The sequence below is a fragment of the Somniosus microcephalus genome, unplaced genomic scaffold (genome assembly GCF_052327205.1).
Source record: "Somniosus microcephalus isolate GS21.2 unplaced genomic scaffold, FLI_Smic_1.0 unresolved_chr4, whole genome shotgun sequence".
NCBI classification, from domain to species: Eukaryota; Metazoa; Chordata; class Chondrichthyes; order Squaliformes; family Somniosidae; genus Somniosus; species Somniosus microcephalus.
In genome coordinates this window covers 16,955,442-16,977,031 of record NW_028225182.1, presented here as the reverse complement: position 1 = coordinate 16,977,031, position 21,590 = coordinate 16,955,442, and the positions used below count along the sequence as shown (strand labels likewise).

Sequence of the window (21,590 nt, the reverse complement as noted above, 5' to 3'; positions counted from 1 at the left end):
AGCATTCTGCTGCGCAGTCAAACGAAGCACTGGACAACACACATCTTTCTCCTCCTCTTATTTGGAACTGGGAATGAGAGGTTGAGCCTATCATCTGATGTCGAGAACAATAAATCAACCGTCATTGATTCAGGCAGCAAACGGTCCCGTAACCTTGGTTGGTATGCAGATACTAAGCTTGTGTGTCCCAAATTTCAGCAGCTGGGACAACAATAATTCAGGTTCCACCGAGATTTGAACTTGGATCATTGGATTCAAAGCCCAGAGTGCTCACCATGACACCATGGAACCTTTGCTCAACAGTTCCCTAGATTCTTTTCTCAAAATCAACAACATTACCATCTCCACCATTATACTTTGTCTCGGCCTGGTCTCTTCCTTAACTTCAGCTTGCCCCTCTGCTCAGCTTCGGTTCTGAGCAAATCACACAGCTGCCTTGATGGCTATCAGTTCACAAATCTCAGCTTCTTTTTCACACTGCTCATGGCAGATTGCATTGCAGCCCTGCCAGGTAAAATGAGTATAATCTTTGCAAGGCACAGCTGCACGAAAGATAAGCAATTGTTAACATTTTTCGAAGAATACGAAGTGCAATGCCTAATTTTAAAGAAGCACTGCTTTCAATTTCAGCAAGTATGCCAGCCGAATGCAGCTTGCAAAGAAAATGTTGAGCATTCTGCTGTGCAGTCAAACGAAGCACTGGACAGCACACATATTTCTCCCCCTCTTATTTGGAACTGGGAATGAGAGGTTGAGCCTATCGTCTGATGTCGAGAACAATAAATCAACCGTCATTGATTCAGGCAGCAAACGGTCCCGTAACCTTGGTTGGTATGCAGATACCAAGCTTGTATGTCCCAAATTTCAGCAGCTGGGACAACAATAATTCTGGTTCCACCGAGATTTGAACTCGGATCGCTGGATTCAGAACCCAGAGTGCTTACCATTACACCATGTAACCTTTGCTGAACAGTCCCTAGATTATTTTCTCAAAATCAACAACATTACCATCTCCACCATTATACTTTGTCTCGGCCTGGTCTCATCCTTAACGTCAGCTTGCCCACTTGCCCCTCTGCTAAGCTTCGATTCTGAGCAAATCACACAGCTGCCTTGATGGCTATTGGTTCACAAATCTCAGCTTCTTTTTCACACTGCTCATGGCAGATTGCATTGCAGTCCTGCCAGGTAAAATGAGTATAATCTTTGCAAGGCACTGCTGCACGAAAGATAAGCAATTGTTAACTTTTTTCGAGAATACGAAGTGCAATGCCTACGTTTCAAGAAGCACGGCTTTCAATTTCAGCAAGTATGCCAGCCGAATGCAGCTTGGAAAGGAAATGTTGAGCATTCTGCTGCGCAGTCAAACGAAGCACTGGACAACACACATCTGTCTCCTCCTCTTATTTGGAACTGGGAATGAGAGGTTGAGCCTATCATCTGATGTCGAGAACAATAAACCAACCGTCATTGATCCAGGCAGCAAACGGGCCCGTAACCGTGGTTGTTATGAAGATGACAAGCTTGCATGTCCCAAATTTCCAGCAGCTGGGACAACAAGAATTCAGGTTCTACCGAGATTTGAACTCGGATTGCTGGATTCAGAGTTCAGAGTGCTTAACATTGCACCATGGAACCTTTGCTGAACAGTTCCTTAGATTCTTTTCTCAAAATCAACAACATTACCATCTCCACCATTATACTTTGTCTCGGCCTGGTCTCATCCTTAACTTCAGCTTGCCCACTTGCCCCTCTGCTCAGCTTCGGTTCTGAGCAAATCACACAGCTGCCTTGATGGCTATCGGTTCACAAATCTCAGCTTCTTTTTCACACTGCTCATGGCAGATTGCATTGCAGCCCTGTCAGGTAAAATGAGTATAATCTTTGCAAGGCACAGCTGCACGAAAGATAAGCAATTGTTCACTTTTTTCGAAGGATACGAAGTACAATGCCTACTTTTCAAGAAGCACTGCTTTCAATTTCAGCAAATGTGCCAGCCGAATGCAGCTTGCAAAGAAAATGTTGAGCATTCTGCTGTGCGGTCAAACGAAGCACTGGACAACACACATCTTTCTCCCCCTCTTATTTGGAACTGGGAATGAGAGGTTGAGCCTATCATCTGATGTCGAGAACAATAAATCAACCGTCATTGATTCAGGCAGCAAACGGTCCCGTAACCTTGGTTGGTATGCAGATACCAAGCTTGTGTGTCCCAAATTTCAGCAGCTGGGACAACAATAATTCAGGTTCCACCGAAATTTGAACTCGGATCGTCGGGATTCAGAGCCCAGAGTGCTTACCATTACACCATGGAACCTTTGCTAATAAATTTATTTGAATCTTTTCTTAAAATCAACAACATTACCGTCTCCACCATTATACTTTGTCTCGGCCAGGTCTCATCCTTAACTTCAGCTTGCCCACTTGCCCCTCTGCTAAGCCTCGGTTCTGAGTAAATCACACAGCTGCCTTGATGGCTATCGGTTCACAAATCTCTGTTTCTTTTTCACACTGCTCATAGCATCTTGTATTGCAGTCCTGCCAGGTAAAATGTGAATAATCTTTGCAAGGCACTGCTGCACGATAGATAAGCAATTGTTAACTTTTTTCGAGAATACGAAGTGCAATGTCTACGTTTCAAGAAGCACTGCTTTCAATTATCAACAAGTATGCCAGCCGAATGCAGCTTGCAAAGAAAATGTTGAGCAATCTGCTGTGCAGTCAAACGAAGCACTGGACAACACACATCTTTCTCCCCCGCTTATTTGGAACTGGGAATGAGAGGTTGAGCCTATCATCTGATGTCGAGAACAATAAATCAACCGTCATTGACCCAGGCAGCAAACGGTCCCATAACCGTGGTTGTTATGAATATGCCAAGCTTGTGTGTCCCAAATTTCCAGCAGCTGGGACAACAAGAATTCAGGTTCCACCGAGATTTGAACTCAGATCGCTGGATTCAGAGTCCAGAGTGCTTACCATTACACCATGGAACCTTTGCTGAACATTTCCTTAGATTCTTTTCTCAAAATCAACAACATTACCATCTCCACCATTATACTTTGTCTCGGCCTGGTCTCATCCTTAACTTCAGCTTGCCCACTTGCCCCTCTGCTCAGCTTCGGTTCTGAGCAAATCACACAGCTGCCTTGATGGCTATCGGTTCACAAATCTCAGCTTCTTTTTCACACTGCTCATGGCAGATTGCATTGCAGTCCTGCCAGGTAAAATGAGTATAATCTTTGCAAGGCACAGCTGCACGAAAGATAAGCAATTGTTAACTTTTTTCGAAGAATACGAAGTGCAATGCCTACGTTTCAAGAAGCACTGCTTTCAATTTCAGCAAGTATGCCAGCCGAATGCAGCTTGCAAAGAAAATTTTGAGCATTCTGCTGTGCAGTCAAACGAAGCACTGGACAACACACATCTTTCTCCCCCTCTTATTTGGAACTGGGAATGAGAGGTTGAGCCTATCATCTGATGTCGAGAACAATAAATCACCCGTCATTGATTCAGGCAGCAAACGGTCCCGTAACCGTGGTTGGTATGCAGATACCCAAGCTTCTGTGTGTCCCAAATTTCAGCAGCTGGGACAACAATAATTCAGGTTCTACCGAGATTTGAACACGGATCGCTGGATTCAGAGCCCAGAGTGCTTACCATTACACCATGGAACCTTCGCTGAACAGTCCATAGATTCTTTTCTCAAAATCAACAACATTACCATCTCCACCATTATACTTTGTCTCGGCCTGGTCTCATCCTTAACGTCAGCTTGCCCACTTGCCCCTCTGCTCAGCTTCGGTTCTGAGCAAATCACACAGCTGCCTTGATGGCTGTCGGTTCACGAATCTCAGCTTCTTTTTCACACTGCTCATGGCAGATTGCATTGCAGCCCTGCCAGGTAAAATGAGTATAATCTTTGCAAGGCGCAGCTGCACGAAAGATAAGCAATTGTTGACTTTTTTCGAGAATACGAAGTGCAATGCCTACGTTTCAAAAGCACTGCTTTCAATTTCAGCAAGTATGCCAGCCGAATACAGCTTGCAAAGAAAATGTTGAGCATTCTGCTGTGCAGTCAAACGAAGCACTGGACAACACACATCTTTCTCCCCCTCTTATTTGGAACTGGGAATAAGAGGTTGAGCCTATCATCTGATGTCGAGTACAATAAATCAACCGTCATTGATCCAGGCAGCAAACGGTCCCATAACCGTGATTGTTATGAAGATGCCAAGCTTGTATGTCCCAAATTTCCAGCAGCTGGGACAACAATAATTCAGGTTCCACCGAGATTTGAACTCGGATCGCTGGATTCAGAGTTCAGAGTGCTTACCATTACAACATGTAACCTTTGCTGAACAGTTCATTAGATTCTTTTCTCAAAATCAACAACATTACCATCTCCACCATTATACTTTGTCTCGGCCTGGTCTCATCCTTAACTTCAGCTTGCCCCTCTGCTAAGCTTCGGTTCTGAGCAAATCACACAGCTGCCTTGATGGCTATCGGTTCACAAATCTCAGCTTCTTTTTCACACTGCTCATGGCAGATTGCATTGCAGTCCTGCCAGGTAAAATGAGTATAATCTTTGCAAGGCACAGCTGCACGAAAGATAAGCAATTGTTAACTTTTTTCGAAGAATACGAAGTGCAATGCCTACGTTTCAAGAAGCACTGCTTTCAATTTCAGCCAGTATGCCAGCCGAATGCAGCTTGCAAAGAAAATGTTGAGCATTCTGCTATGCAGTCAAACGAAGCCCTGGACAACACATATCTTTCTCCCCCTCTTATTTGGAACTGGGAATGAGAGGTTGAGCCTATCATCTGATGTCGAGAACAATAAATCAACCGTCATTGATTCAGGCAGCAAACAGTCCCGTAACCGTGGTTGGTATGCAGATACCAAGCTTGTATGTCCCAAATTTCAGCAGCTGGGACAAAAAGAATTCAGATTCCACCGAGATTTGGACACGCATCGCTGGATTCAAAGTCCAGAGTGCTCACCATTACACCATGGAACCTTTGCTGAACAGTCCCTAGATTCTTTTCTCAAAATCAACAACATTACCATCTCCACCATTATACTTTGTCTCGGCCTGGTCTCATCCTTAACGTCAGCTTGCCCCCTTGCCCCTCTGCTAAGCTTCGGTTCTGAGCAAATCACACAGCTGCCTTGATGGCTATCAGTTCACAAATCTCAGCTTCTTTTTCACACTGCTCATGGCAGATTGCATTGCAGTCCTGCCAGGTAAAATGAGTATAATCTTTGCAAGGCACTGCTGCACGAAAGATAAGCAATTGTTAACTTTTTTCGAGAATACGAAGTGCAATGCCTACGTTTCAAGAAGCACTGCTTTCAATTTCAGCAAGTATGCCAGCCGAATGCAGCTTGGAAAGGAAATGTTGAGCATTCTGCTGTGCAGTCAAACGAAGCACTGGACAACACACATCTTTCTCCTCCTCTTATTTGGAACTGGGAATGAGAGGTTGAGCCTATCATCTGATGTCGAGAACAATAAACCAACCGTCATTGATCCAGGCAGCAAACAGGCCCGCAACCGTGGTTGTTCTGAAGATGCCAAGCTTGCATGTCCCAAATTTCCAGCAGCTGGGACAACAAGAATTCAGGTTCCACCGAGATTTGAACTCGGATCGCTGGATTCAGAATCCAGACTGCTTACCATTACACCATGGAACCTTCGCTGAACAGTCCATAGATTCTTTTCTCAAAATCAACAACATTACCATCTCCACCATTATACTTTGTCTCGGCCTGGTCTCATCCTTTACGTCAGCTTGCCCACTTGCCCCTCGGCTAAGCTTCGGTTCTGAGCAAATCACACAGCTGCCTTGATGGCTGTCGGTTCACAAATCTCAGCTTCTTTTACACACTGCTCATGGCAGATTGCATTGCAGTCCTGCCAGGTAAAATGAGTATAATCTTTGCAAGGCACAGCTGCACGAAAGATAAGCAATTGTTAACTTTTTTCGAAGAATACGAAGTGCAATGCCTATGTTTCAAGAAGCACTGCTTTCAATTTCAGCAATATGCCAGCCGAATGCAGCTTGCAAAGAAAATGTTGAGCATTCTGCTGTGCAGTCAAACGAAGCACTGGACAGCACACATCTTTCTCCCCCTCTTATTTGGAACTGGGAATGAGAGGTTGAGCCTATCATCTGATGTCGAGAACAATAAATCAACCGTCATTGATTCAGGCAGCAAACGGTCCCGTAACCGTGGTTGGTATGCAGATACCAAGCTTGTGTGTCCCAAATTTCAGCAGCTGGGACAACAATAATTCAGGTTCCACCGATATTTGAACTCGGATCGCTGGATTCAGAGCCCAGAGTGCTTACCATTACACCATGGAACCTTTGCTGAACAGTTCCTTAGATTCTTTTCTCAAAATCAACAACATTACCATCTCCACCATTATACTTTGTCTCGGCCTGATCTCATCCTTAACGTCAGCTTGCCCCTCTGCTAAGCTTCGGTTCTGAGCAAATCACACAGCTGCCTTGATGGCTGTCGGTTCACGAATCTCAGCTTCTTTTTCACACTGCTCATGCCAGATTGCATTGCAGCCCTGCCAGGTAAAAAGAGTATAATCTTTGCAAGGCGCAGCTGCACGAAAGATAAGCAATTGTTAACTTTTTTCGAGAATACGAAGTGCAATGCCTACGTTTCAAAAGCACTGCTTTCAATTTCAGCAAGTATGCCAGCCGAATGCAGCTTGCAAATAAAATGTTGAGCATTCTGCTGTGCAGTCAAACGAAGCACTGGACAACACACATCTTTCTCCCCCTCTTATTTGGAACTGGGAATAAGAGGTTGAGCCTATCATCTGATGTCGAGTACAATAAATCAACCGTCATTGATCCAGGCAGCAAACGGTCCCATAACCGTGGTTGTTATGAAGATGCCAAGCTTGAATGTCCCAAATTTCCAGCAGCTGGGAAAACAAGAATTCAGGTACCACCGAGATTTGAACTCGGATCGCTGGATTCAAAGTCCAGAGTGCTCACCATTACACCATGGAACCTTCGCTGAACAGTCCCTAGATTCTTTTCTCAAAATCAACAACATTACCATCTCCACCATTATACTTTGTCTCGGCCTGGTCTCATCCTTAACGTCAGCTTGCCACTTGCCCCTCTGCTAAGCTTCGGTTCTGAGCAAATCACACAGCTGCCTTGAAGGCTATCGGTTCACAAATCTCAGCTTCTTTTTCATACTGCTCATGGCAGATTGCATTGCAGTCCTGCCAGGTAAAATGAGTATAATCTTTGCAAGGCACAGCTGCACGAAAGATAAGCAATTGTTAACTTTTTTCGAGAATACGAAGTGCAATGCCTACGTTTCAAGAAGCACTGCTTTCAATTTCAGCAACTATGCCAGCCGAATGCAGCTTGCAAAGAAAATGTTGAGCATTCTGCTGTGCAGTCAAACGAAGCACTGGACAACACACATCTTTCTCCCCCTCTTATTTGGAACTGGGAATAAGAGGTTGAGCCTATTATCTGATGTCGAGAACAATAAACCAACCGTCATTGATCCAGGCAGCAAACGGGCCCGTAAACATGGTTGTTATGAAGATGCCAAGCTTGCATCTCCCAAATTTCCAGCAGCTGGGACAACAAGAATTCAGGTTCCACCGAGATTTGAACTTGGATCGCTGGATAGAGAGCCCAGAGTGCTTATCATTACACCATGGAACCTTTGCTGAACAGTTCCCCAGATTCTTTTCTCAAAATCAACAACATTACCATCTCCACCATTATATTTTGTCTCGGCCTGGTCTCTTCCTTAACTTCAGCTTGCCCCTCTGCTAAGCTTCGGTTCTGAGCAAATCACACAGCTGCCTTGATGTCTATCGGTTCACAAATCTCAGCTTCTTTTTCACACTGCTCATGGCAGATTGCATTGCAGCCCTGCCACGTAAAATGAGTATAATCTTTGCAAGGCACAGCTGCACGAAAGATAAGCAATTGTTAACTTTTTTCGAAGAATACGAAGTGCAATGCCTACTTTTCAAGAAGCACTGCTTTCAATTTCAGCAAGTATGCCAGCCGAATGCAGCTTGCAAAGAAAATGTTGAGCATTCTGCTGTGCAGTCAAACGAAGCACTGGACAGCACACATCTTTCTCCCCCTCTTATTTGGAACTGGGAATGAGAGGTTGAGCCGATCATCTGATGTCGAGAACAATAAATCAACCGTCATTGATTCAGGCAGAAAACGGTCCCGTAACCGTGGTTGGTATGCAGATACCAAGCTTCTGTGTGTCCCAAATTTCAGCAGCTGGGACAACAATAATTCAGGTTTCACCGAGATTTGAACTCGGATCGCTGGATTCAAAGCCCAGAGTGCTTACCATTACACCATGGAACCTTCGCTGAACAGTCCATAGATTCTTTTCTCAAAATCAACAACATTACCATCTCCACCATTATACTTTGTCTCGGCCTGGTCTCATCCTTTACGTCAGCTTGCCCACTTGCCCCTCGGCTAAGCTTCGGTTCTGAGCAAATCACACAGCTGCCTTGATGGCTGTCGGTTCACAAATCTCAGCTTCTTTTACACACTGCTCATGGCAGATTGCATTGCAGTCCTGCCAGGTAAAATGAGTATAATCTTTGCAAGGCACAGCTGCACGAAAGATAAGCAATTGTTAACTTTTTTCGAAGAATACGAAGTGCAATGCCTACGTTTCAAGAAGCACTGCTTTCAATTTCAGCAATATGCCAGCCGAATGCAGCTTGCAAAGAAAATGTTGAGCATTCTGCTGTGCAGTCAAACGAAGCACTGGACAGCACACATCTTTCTCCCCCTCTTATTTGGAACTGGGAATGAGAGGTTGAGCCTATCATCTGATGTCGAGAACAATAAATCAACCGTCATTGATTCAGGCAGCAAACGGTCCCGTAACCGTGGTTTGTATGCAGATACCAAGCTTGTGTGTCCCAAATTTCAGCAGCTGGGACAACAATAATTCAGGTTCCACCGATATTTGAACTCGGATCGCTGGATTCAGAGCCCAGAGTGCTTACCATTACACCATGGAACCTTCGCTGAACAGTCCATAGATTCTTTTCTCAAAATCAACAACATTACCATCTCCACCATTATACTTTGTCTCGGCCTGGTCTCATCCTTAACGTCAGCTTGCCACTTGCCCCTCTGCTAAGCTTCGGTTCTGAGCAAATCACACAGCTGCCTTGAAGGCTATCGGTTCACAAATCTCAGCTTCTTTTTCATACTGCTCATGGCAGATTGCATTGCAGTCCTGCCAGGTAAAATGAGTATAATCTTTGCAAGGCACAGCTGCACGAAAGATAAGCAATTGTTAACTTTTTTCGAGAATACGAAGTGCAATGCCTACGTTTCAAGAAGCACTGCTTTCAATTTCAGCAACTATGCCAGCCGAATGCAGCTTGCAAAGAAAATGTTGAGCATTCTGCTGTGCAGTCAAACGAAGCACTGGACAACACACATCTTTCTCCCCCTCTTATTTGGAACTGGGAATAAGAGGTTGAGCCTATTATCTGATGTCGAGAACAATAAACCAACCGTCATTGATCCAGGCAGCAAACGGGCCCGTAACCATGGTTGTTATGAAGATGCCAAGCTTGCATCTCCCAAATTTCCAGCAGCTGGGACAACAAGAATTCAGGTTCCACCGAGATTTGAACTTGGATCGCTGGATTCAGAGCCCAGAGTGCTTATCATTACACCATGGAACCTTTGCTGAACAGTTCCCTAGATTCTTTTCTCAAAATCAACAACATTACCATCTCCACCATTATACTTTGTCTCGGCCTGGTCTCATCCTTAACTTCAGCTTGCCCCCTTGCCCCTCTGCTAAGCTTCGGTTCTGAGCAAATCACACAGCTGCCTTGATGGCTATCAGTTCACAAATCTCAGCTTTTTTTTCACACTGCTCATGGCAGATTGCATTGCAGTCCTGCCAGGTAAAATGAGTATAATCTTTGCAAGGCACTGCTGCACGAAAGATAAGCAATTGTTAACTTTTTTCGAGAATACTAAGTGCAATGCCTACGTTTCAAGAAGCACTGCTTTCAATTTCAGCAAGTATGCCAGCCGAATGCAGCTTGGAAAGGAAATGTTGAGCATTCTGCTGTGCAGTCAAACGAAGCACTGGACAACACACATCTTTCTCCTCCTCTTATTTGGAACTGGGAATGAGAGGTTGAGCCTATCATCTGATGTCGAGAACAATAAACCAACCGTCATTGATCCAGGCCGCAAACAGGCCAGCAACCGTGGTTGTTCTGAAGATGCCAAGCTTGCATGTCCCAAATTTCCAGCAGCTGGGACAACAAGAATTCAGGTTCCACCGAGATTTGAACTCGGATCGCTGGATTCAGAATCCAGACTGCTTACCATTACACCATGGAACCTTTGCTGAACAGTTCCTTAGATTCTTTTCTCAAAATCAACAACATTACCATCTCCACCATTATACTTTGTCTCGGCCTGGTCTCTTCCTTAACTTCAGCTTGCCCCTCTGCTAAGCTTCGGTTCTGAGCAAATCACACAGCTGCCTTGATGTCTATCGGTTCACAAATCTCAGCTTCTTTTTCACACTGCTCATGGCAGATTGCATTGCAGCCCTGCCACGTAAAATGAGTATAATCTTTGCAAGGCACAGCTGCACGAAAGATAAGCAATTGTTAACTTTTTTCGAAGAATACGAAGTGCAATGCCTACTTTTCAAGAAGCACTGCTTTCAATTTCAGCAAGTATGCCAGCCGAATGCAGCTTGCAAAGAAAATGTTGAGCATTCTGCTGTGCAGTCAAACGAAGCACTGGACAGCACACATCTTTCTCCCCCTCTTATTTGGAACTGGGAATGAGAGGTTGAGCCTTTCATCTGATGTCGAGAACAATAAATCAACCGTCATTGATTCAGGCAGCAAACGGTCCCGTAACCGTGGTTGGTATGCAGATACCAAGCTTCTGTGTGTCCCAAATTTCAGCAGCTGGGACAACAATAATTCAGGTTCCACCGAGATTTGAACTCGGATCGCTGGATTCAGATCGCAGAGTGCTTACCATTACACCATGGAACCTTCGCTGAACAGTTATTAGATTCTTTTCTCAAAATCAACAACATTACCATCTCCACCATTATACTTTGTCTCGGCCTGGTCTCATCCTTAACGTCAGCTTGCCACTTGCCCCTCTGCTAAGCTTCGGTTCTGAGCAAATCACACAGCTGCCTTGAAGGCTATCGGTTCACAAATCTCAGCTTCTTTTTCATACTGCTCATGGCAGATTGCATTGCAGTCCTGCCAGGTAAAATGAGTATAATCTTTGCAAGGCACAGCTGCACGAAAGATAAGCAATTGTTAACTTTTTTCGAGAATACGAAGTGCAATGCCTACGTTTCAAGAAGCACTGCTTTCAATTTCAGCAACTATGCCAGCCGAATGCAGCTTGCAAAGAAAATGTTGAGCATTCTGCTGTGCAGTCAAACGAAGCACTGGACAACACACATATTTCTCCCCCTCTTATTTGGAACTGGGAATAAGAGGTTGAGCCTATTATCTGATGTCGAGAACAATAAACCAACCGTCATTGATCCAGGCAGCAAACGGGCCCGTAACCATGGTTGTTATGAAGATGCCAAGCTTGCATCTCCCAAATTTCCAGCAGCTGGGACAACAAGAATTCAGGTTCCACCGAGATTTGAACTTGGATCGCTGGATTCAGAGCCCAGAGTGCTTATCATTACACCATGGAACCTTTGCTGAACAGTTCCCTAGATTCTTTTCTCAAAATCAACAACATTACCATCTCCACCATTATACTTTGTCTCGGCCTGGTCTCATCCTTAACTTCAGCTTGCCCCCTTGCCCCTCTGCTAAGCTTCGGTTCTGAGCAAATCACACAGCTGCCTTGATGGCTATCAGTTCACAAATCTCAGCTTTTTTTTCACACTGCTCATGGCAGATTGCATTGCAGTCCTGCCAGGTAAAATGAGTATAATCTTTGCAAGGCACTGCTGCACGAAAGATAAGCAATTGTTAACTTTTTTCGAGAATACTAAGTGCAATGCCTACGTTTCAAGAAGCACTGCTTTCAATTTCAGCAAGTATGCCAGCCGAATGCAGCTTGGAAAGGAAATGTTGAGCATTCTGCTGTGCAGTCAAACGAAGCACTGGACAACACACATCTTTCTCCTCCTCTTATTTGGAACTGGGAATGAGAGGTTGAGCCTATCATCTGATGTCGAGAACAATAAACCAACCGTCATTGATCCAGGCAGCAAACAGGCCCGCAACCGTGGTTGTTCTGAAGATGCCAAGCTTGCATGTCCCAAATTTCCAGCAGCTGGGACAACAAGAATTCAGGTTCCACCGAGATTTGAACTCAGATCGCTGGATTCAGAATCCAGACTGCTTACCATTACACCATGGAACCTTTGCTGAACAGTTCCTTAGATTCTTTTCTCAAAATCAACAACATTACCATCTCCACCATTATACTTTGTCTCGGCCTGGTCTCTTCCTTAACTTCAGCTTGCCCCTCTGCTAAGCTTCGGTTCTGAGCAAATCACACAGCTGCCTTGATGTCTATCGGTTCACAAATCTCAGCTTCTTTTTCACACTGCTCATGGCAGATTGCATTGCAGCCCTGCCACGTAAAATGAGTATAATCTTTGCAAGGCACAGCTGCACGAAAGATAAGCAATTGTTAACTTTTTTCGAAGAATACGAAGTGCAATGCCTACTTTTCAAGAAGCACTGCTTTCAATTTCAGCAAGTATGCCAGCCGAATGCAGCTTGCAAAGAAAATGTTGAGCATTCTGCTGTGCAGTCAAACGAAGCACTGGACAGCACACATCTTTCTCCCCCTCTTATTTGGAACTGGGAATGAGAGGTTGAGCCGATCATCTGATGTCGAGAACAATAAATCAACCGTCATTGATTCAGGCAGCAAACGGTCCCGTAACCGTGGTTGGTATGCAGATACCAAGCTTCTGTGTGTCCCAAATTTCAGCAGCTGGGACAACAATAATTCAGGTTCCACCGAGATTTGAACTCGGATCGCTGGATTCAGAGCCCAGAGTGCTTACCATTACACCATGGAACCTTTGCTGAACAATCCATAGATTCTTTTCTCAAAATCAACAACATTACCATCTCCACCATTATACTTTGTCTCGGCCTGGTCTCATCCTTTACGTCAGCTTGCCCACTTGCCCCTCGGCTAAGCTTCGGTTCTGAGCAAATCACACAGCTGCCTTGATGGCTGTCGGTTCACGAATCTCAGCTTCTTTTTCACACTGCTCATGGCAGATTGCATTGCAGCCCTGCCAGGTAAAATGAGTGTAATCTTTGCAAGGCGCAGCTGCACGAAAGATAAGCAATTGTTGACTTTTTTCGAGAATACGAAGTGCAATGCCTACGTTTCAAAAGCACTGCTTTCAATTTCAGCAAGTATGCCAGCCGAATACAGCTTGCAAAGAAAATGTTGAGCATTCTGCTGTGCAGTCAAACGAAGCACTGGACAACACACATCTTTCTCCCCCTCTTATTTGGAACTGGGAATAAGAGGTTGAGCCTATCATCTGATGTCGAGTACAATAAATCAACCGTCATTGATCCAGGCAGCAAACGGTCCCATAACCGTGGTTGTTATGAAGATGCCAAGCTTGTATGTCCCAAATTTCCAGCAGCTGGGACAACAATAATTCAGGTTCCACCGAGATTTGAACTCGGATCGCTGGATTCAGAGTTCAGAGTGCTTACCATTACAACATGTAACCTTTGCTGAACAGTTCATTAGATTCTTTTCTCAAAATCAACAACATTACCATCTCCACCATTATACTTTGTCTCGGCCTGGTCTCATCCTTAACTTCAGCTTGCCCCTCTGCTAAGCTTCGGTTCTGAGCAAATCACACAGCTGCCTTGATGGCTATCGGTTCACAAATCTCAGCTTCTTTTTCACACTGCTCATGGCAGATTGCATTGCAGTCCTGCCAGGTAAAATGAGTATAATCTTTGCAAGGCACAGCTGCACGAAAGATAAGCAATTGTTAACTTTTTTCGAAGAATACGAAGTGCAATGCCTACGTTTCAAGAAGCACTGCTTTCAATTTCAGCCAGTATGCCAGCCGAATGCAGCTTGCAAAGAAAATGTTGAGCATTCTGCTATGCAGTCAAACGAAGCCCTGGACAACACATATCTTTCTCCCCCTCTTATTTGGAACTGGGAATGAGAGGTTGAGCCTATCATCTGATGTCGAGAACAATAAATCAACCGTCATTGATTCAGGCAGCAAACAGTCCCGTAACCGTGGTTGGTATGCAGATACCAAGCTTGTATGTCCCAAATTTCAGCAGCTGGGACAAAAAGAATTCAGATTCCACCGAGATTTGGACACGCATCGCTGGATTCAAAGTCCAGAGTGCTCACCATTACACCATGGAACCTTTGCTGAACAGTCCCTAGATTCTTTTCTCAAAATCAACAACATTACCATCTCCACCATTATACTTTGTCTCGGCCTGGTCTCATCCTTAACGTCAGCTTGCCCCCTTGCCCCTCTGCTAAGCTTCGGTTCTGAGCAAATCACACAGCTGCCTTGATGGCTATCAGTTCACAAATCTCAGCTTCTTTTTCACACTGCTCATGGCAGATTGCATTGCAGTCCTGCCAGGTAAAATGAGTATAATCTTTGCAAGGCACTGCTGCACGAAAGATAAGCAATTGTTAACTTTTTTCGAGAATACGAAGTGCAATGCCTACTTTTCAAGAAGCACTGCTTTCAATTTCAGCAAGTATGCCAGCCGAATGCAGCTTGGAAAGGAAATGTTGAGCATTCTGCTGTGCAGTCAAACGAAGCACTGGACAACACACATCTTTCTCCTCCTCTTATTTGGAACTGGGAATGAGAGGTTGAGCCTATCATCTGATGTCGAGAACAATAAACCAACCGTCATTGATCCAGGCAGCAAACAGGCCCGCAACCGTGGTTGTTCTGAAGATGCCAAGCTTGCATGTCCCAAATTTCCAGCAGCTGGGACAACAAGAATTCAGGTTCCACCGAGATTTGAACTCGGATCGCTGGATTCAGAATCCAGACTGCTTACCATTACACCATGGAACCTTTGCTGAACAGTTCCTTAGATTCTTTTCTCAAAATCAACAACATTACCATCTCCACCATTATACTTTGTCTCGGCCTGGTCTCTTCCTTAACTTCAGCTTGCCCCTCTGCTAAGCTTCGGTTCTGAGCAAATCACACAGCTGCCTTGATGTCTATCGGTTCACAAATCTCAGCTTCTTTTTCACACTGCTCATGGCAGATTGCATTGCAGCCCTGCCACGTAAAATGAGTATAATCTTTGCAAGGCACAGCTGCACGAAAGATAAGCAATTGTTAACTTTTTTCGAAGAATACGAAGTGCAATGCCTACTTTTCAAGAAGCACTGCTTTCAATTTCAGCAAGTATGCCAGCCGAATGCAGCTTGCAAAGAAAATGTTGAGCATTCTGCTGTGCAGTCAAACGAAGCACTGGACAGCACACATCTTTCTCCCCCTCTTATTTGGAACTGGGAATGAGAGGTTGAGCCGATCATCTGATGTCGAGAACAATAAATCAACCGTCATTGATTCAGGCAGAAAACGGTCCCGTAACCGTGGTTGGTATGCAGATACCAAGCTTCTGTGTGTCCCAAATTTCAGCAGCTGGGACAACAATAATTCAGGTTTCACCGAGATTTGAACTCGGATCGCTGGATTCAAAGCCCAGAGTGCTTACCATTACACCATGGAACCTTCGCTGAACAGTCCATAGATTCTTTTCTCAAAATCAACAACATTACCATCTCCACCATTATACTTTGTCTCGGCCTGGTCTCATCCTTTACGTCAGCTTGCCCACTTGCCCCTCGGCTAAGCTTCGGTTCTGAGCAAATCACACAGCTGCCTTGATGGCTGTCGGTTCACAAATCTCAGCTTCTTTTACACACTGCTCATGGCAGATTGCATTGCAGTCCTGCCAGGTAAAATGAGTATAATCTTTGCAAGGCACAGCTGCACGAAAGATAAGCAATTGTTAACTTTTTTCGAAGAATACGAAGTGCAATGCCTACGTTTCAAGAAGCACTGCTTTCAATTTCAGCAATATGCCAGCCGAATGCAGCTTGCAAAGAAAATGTTGAGCATTCTGCTGTGCAGTCAAACGAAGCACTGGACAGCACACATCTTTCTCCCCCTCTTATTTGGAACTGGGAATGAGAGGTTGAGCCTATCATCTGATGTCGAGAACAATAAATCAACCGTCATTGATTCAGGCAGCAAACGGTCCCGTAACCGTGGTTGGTATGCAGATACCAAGCTTGTGTGTCCCAAATTTCAGCAGCTGGGACAACAATAATTCAGGTTCCACCGATATTTGAACTCGGATCGCTGGATTCAGAGCCCAGAGTGCTTACCATTACACCATGGAACCTTCGCTGAACAGTCCATAGATTCTTTTCTCAAAATCAACAACATTACCATCTCCACCATTATACTTTGTCTCGGCCTGGTCTCATCCTTAACGTCAGCTTGCCACTTGCCCCTCTGCTAAGCTTCGGTTCTGAGCAAATCACACAGCTGCCTTGAAGGCTATCGGTTCACAAATCTCAGCTTCTTTTTCATACTGCTCATGGCAGATTGCATTGCAGTCCTGCCAGGTAAAATGAGTATAATCTTTGCAAGGCACAGCTGCACGAAAGATAAGCAATTGTTAACTTTTTTCGAGAATACGAAGTGCAATGCCTACGTTTCAAGAAGCACTGCTTTCAATTTCAGCAACTATGCCAGCCGAATGCAGCTTGCAAAGAAAATGTTGAGCATTCTGCTGTGCAGTCAAACGAAGCACTGGACAACACACATCTTTCTCCCCCTCTTATTTGGAACTGGGAATAAGAGGTTGAGCCTATTATCTGATGTCGAGAACAATAAACCAACCGTCATTGATCCAGGCAGCAAACGGGCCCGTAACCATGGTTGTTATGAAGATGCCAAGCTTGCATCTCCCAAATTTCCAGCAGCTGGGACAACAAGAATTCAGGTTCCACCGAGATTTGAACTTGGATCGCTGGATTCAGAGCCCAGAGTGCTTATCATTACACCATGGAACCTTTGCTGAACAGTTCCCTAGATTCTTTTCTCAAAATCAACAACATTACCATCTCCACCATTATACTTTGTCTCGGCCTGGTCTCATCCTTAACTTCAGCTTGCCCCCTTGCCCCTCTGCTAAGCTTCGGTTCTGAGCAAATCACACAGCTGCCTTGATGGCTATCAGTTCACAAATCTCAGCTTTTTTTTCACACTGCTCATGGCAGATTGCATTGCAGTCCTGCCAGGTAAAATGAGTATAATCTTTGCAAGGCACTGCTGCACGAAAGATAAGCAATTGTTAACTTTTTTCGAGAATACTAAGTGCAATGCCTACGTTTCAAGAAGCACTGCTTTCAATTTCAGCAAGTATGCCAGCCGAATGCAGCTTGGAAAGGAAATGTTGAGCATTCTGCTGTGCAGTCAAACGAAGCACTGGACAACACACATCTTTCTCCTCCTCTTATTTGGAACTGGGAATGAGAGGTTGAGCCTATCATCTGATGTCGAGAACAATAAACCAACCGTCATTGATCCAGGCAGCAAACAGGCCCGCAACCGTGGTTGTTCTGAAGATGCCAAGCTTGCATGTCCCAAATTTCCAGCAGCTGGGACAACAAGAATTCAGGTTCCACCGAGATTTGAACTCGGATCGCTGGATTCAGAATCCAGACTGCTTACCATTACACCATGGAACCTTTGCTGAACAGTTCCTTAGATTCTTTTCTCAAAATCAACAACATTACCATCTCCACCATTATACTTTGTCTCGGCCTGGTCTCTTCCTTAACTTCAGCTTGCCCCTCTGCTAAGCTTCGGTTCTGAGCAAATCACACAGCTGCCTTGATGTCTATCGGTTCACAAATCTCAGCTTCTTTTTCACACTGCTCATGGCAGATTGCATTGCAGCCCTGCCACGTAAAATGAGTATAATCTTTGCAAGGCACAGCTGCACGAAAGATAAGCAATTGTTAACTTTTTTCGAAGAATACGAAGTGCAATGCCTACTTTTCAAGAAGCACTGCTTTCAATTTCAGCAAGTATGCCAGCCGAATGCAGCTTGCAAAGAAAATGTTGAGCATTCTGCTGTGCAGTCAAACGAAGCACTGGACAGCACACATCTTTCTCCCCCTCTTATTTGGAACTGGGAATGAGAGGTTGAGCCTTTCATCTGATGTCGAGAACAATAAATCAACCGTCATTGATTCAGGCAGCAAACGGTCCCGTAACCGTGGTTGGTATGCAGATACCAAGCTTCTGTGTGTCCCAAATTTCAGCAGCTGGGACAACAATAATTCAGGTTCCACCGAGATTTGAACTCGGATCGCTGGATTCAGATCGCAGAGTGCTTACCATTACACCATGGAACCTTCGCTGAACAGTTATTAGATTCTTTTCTCAAAATCAACAACATTACCATCTCCACCATTATACTTTGTCTCGGCCTGGTCTCATCCTTAACGTCAGCTTGCCACTTGCCCCTCTGCTAAGCTTCGGTTCTGAGCAAATCACACAGCTGCCTTGAAGGCTATCGGTTCACAAATCTCAGCTTCTTTTTCATACTGCTCATGGCAGATTGCATTGCAGTCCTGCCAGGTAAAATGAGTATAATCTTTGCAAGGCACAGCTGCACGAAAGATAAGCAATTGTTAACTTTTTTCGAGAATACGAAGTGCAATGCCTACGTTTCAAGAAGCACTGCTTTCAATTTCAGCAACTATGCCAGCCGAATGCAGCTTGCAAAGAAAATGTTGAGCATTCTGCTGTGCAGTCAAACGAAGCACTGGACAACACACATCTTTCTCCCCCTCTTATTTGGAACTGGGAATAAGAGGTTGAGCCTATTATCTGATGTCGAGAACAATAAACCAACCGTCATTGATCCAGGCAGCAAACGGGCCCGTAACCATGGTTGTTATGAAGATGCCAAGCTTGCATCTCCCAAATTTCCAGCAGCTGGGACAACAAGAATTCAGGTTCCACCGAGATTTGAACTTGGATCGCTGGATTCAGAGCCCAGAGTGCTTATCATTACACCATGGAACCTTTGCTGAACAGTTCCCTAGATTATTTTCTCAAAATCAACAACATTACCATCTCCACCATTATACTTTGTCTCGGCCTGGTCTCATCCTTAACTTCAGCTTGCCCCCTTGCCCCTCTGCTAAGCTTCGGTTCTGAGCAAATCACACAGCTGCCTTGATGGCGATCAGTTCACAAATCTCAGCTTTTTTTTCACACTGCTCATGGCAGATTGCATTGCAGTCCTGCCAGGTAAAATGAGTATAATCTTTGCAAGGCACTGCTGCACGAAAGATAAGCAATTGTTAACTTTTTTCGAGAATACTAAGTGCAATGCCTACGTTTCAAGAAGCACTGCTTTCAATTTCAGCAAGTATGCCAGCCGAATGCAGCTTGGAAAGGAAATGTCGAGCATTCTGCTGTGCAGTCAAACGAAGCACTGGACAACACACATCTTTCTCCTCCTCTTATTTGGAACTGGGAATGAGAGGTTGAGCCTATCATCTGATGTCGAGAACAATAAACCAACCGTCATTGATCCAGGCAGCAAACAGGCCCGCAACCGTGGTTGTTCTGAAGATGCCAAGCTTGCATGTCCCAAATTTCCAGCAGCTGGGACAACAAGAATTCAGGTTCCACCGAGATTTGAACTCAGATCGCTGGATTCAGAATCCAGACTGCTTACCATTACACCATGGAACCTTTGCTGAACAGTTCCTTAGATTCTTTTCTCAAAATCAACAACATTACCATCTCCACCATTATACTTTGTCTCGGCCTGGTCTCTTCCTTAACTTCAGCTTGCCCCTCTGCTAAGCTTCGGTTCTGAGCAAATCACACAGCTGCCTTGATGTCTATCGGTTCACAAATCTCAGCTTCTTTTTCACACTGCTCATGGCAGATTGCATTGCAGCCCTGCCACGTAAAATGAGTATAATCTTTGCAAGGCACAGCTGCACGAAAGATAAGCAATTGTTAACTTTTTTCGAAGAATACGAAGTGCAATGCCTACTTTTCAAGAAGCACTGCTTTCAATTTCAGCAAGTATGCCAGCCGAATGCAGCTTGCAAAGAAAATGTTGAGCATTCTGCTGTGCAGTCAAACGAAGCACTGGACAGCACACATCTTTCTCCCCCTCTTATTTGGAACTGGGAATGAGAGGTTGAGCCGATCATCTGATGTCGAGAACAATAAATCAACCGTCATTGATTCAGGCAGCAAACGGTCCCGTAACCGTGGTTGGTATGCAGATACCAAGCTTCTGTGTGTCCCAAATTTCAGCAGCTGGGACAACAATAATTCAGGTTCCACCGAGATTTGAACTCGGATCGCTGGATTCAGAGCCCAGAGTGCTTACCATTACACCATGGAACCTTCGCTGAACAATCCATAGATTCTTTTCTCAAAATCAACAACATTACCATCTCCACCATTATACTTTGTCTCGGCCTGGTCTCATCCTTTACGTCAGCTTGCCCACTTGCCCCTCGGCTAAGCTTCGGTTCTGAGCAAATCACACAGCTGCCTTGATGGCTGTCGGTTCACGAATCTCAGCTTCTTTTTCACACTGCTCATGGCAGATTGCATTGCAGCCCTGCCAGGTAAAATGAGTATAATCTTTGCAAGGCGCAGCTGCACGAAAGATAAGCAATTGTTGACTTTTTTCGAGAATACGAAGTGCAATGCCTACGTTTCAAAAGCACTGCTTTCAATTTCAGCAAGTATGCCAGCCGAATACAGCTTGCAAAGAAAATGTTGAGCATTCTGCTGTGCAGTCAAACGAAGCACTGGACAACACACATCTTTCTCCCCCTCTTATTTGGAACTGGGAATAAGAGGTTGAGCCTATCATCTGATGTCGAGTACAATAAATCAACCGTCATTGATCCAGGCAGCAAACGGTCCCATAACCGTGGTTGTTATGAAGATGCCAAGCTTGTATGTCCCAAATTTCCAGCAGCTGGGACAACAATAATTCAGGTTCCACCGAGATTTGAACTCGGATCGCTGGATTCAGAGTTCAGAGTGCTTACCATTACAACATGTAACCTTTGCTGAACAGTTCATTAGATTCTTTTCTCAAAATCAACAACATTACCATCTCCACCATTATACTTTGTCTCGGCCTGGTCTCATCCTTAACTTCAGCTTGCCCCTCTGCTAAGCTTCGGTTCTGAGCAAATCACACAGCTGCCTTGATGGCTATCGGTTCACAAATCTCAGCTTCTTTTTCACACTGCTCATGGCAGATTGCATTGCAGTCCTGCCAGGTAAAATGAGTATAATCTTTGCAAGGCACAGCTGCACGAAAGATAAGCAATTGTTAACTTTTTTCGAAGAATACGAAGTGCAATGCCTACGTTTCAAGAAGCACTGCTTTCAATTTCAGCCAGTATGCCAGCCGAATGCAGCTTGCAAAG

General features: G+C 44.7%; 6 non-coding genes across 6 annotated transcripts; all 6 read right to left on the bottom strand.

Annotated features, from left to right (window-relative positions):
- Positions 1 to 2,924: 2,924 nt before the first annotated feature.
- trnaq-cug (transfer RNA glutamine (anticodon CUG)) lies at positions 2,925 to 2,996 on the bottom strand. The gene has a single exon. It is a non-coding gene; the product is annotated as a tRNA-Gln (tRNA).
- Positions 2,997 to 6,973: 3,977 nt separating this feature from the next.
- Positions 6,974 to 7,045, bottom strand: trnaq-uug (transfer RNA glutamine (anticodon UUG)). The gene has a single exon. It is a non-coding gene; the product is annotated as a tRNA-Gln (tRNA).
- A 1,276-nt stretch (positions 7,046 to 8,321) lies between these two features.
- trnaq-uug (transfer RNA glutamine (anticodon UUG)) lies at positions 8,322 to 8,393 on the bottom strand. Its single transcript has one exon. It is a non-coding gene; the product is annotated as a tRNA-Gln (tRNA).
- A 4,656-nt stretch (positions 8,394 to 13,049) lies between these two features.
- trnaq-cug (transfer RNA glutamine (anticodon CUG)) lies at positions 13,050 to 13,121 on the bottom strand. The gene has a single exon. It is a non-coding gene; the product is annotated as a tRNA-Gln (tRNA).
- Positions 13,122 to 15,744: 2,623 nt separating this feature from the next.
- Positions 15,745 to 15,816, bottom strand: trnaq-uug (transfer RNA glutamine (anticodon UUG)). The gene has a single exon. It is a non-coding gene; the product is annotated as a tRNA-Gln (tRNA).
- Positions 15,817 to 20,472: 4,656 nt separating this feature from the next.
- Positions 20,473 to 20,544, bottom strand: trnaq-cug (transfer RNA glutamine (anticodon CUG)). Its single transcript has one exon. It is a non-coding gene; the product is annotated as a tRNA-Gln (tRNA).
- Positions 20,545 to 21,590: the final 1,046 nt, after the last annotated feature.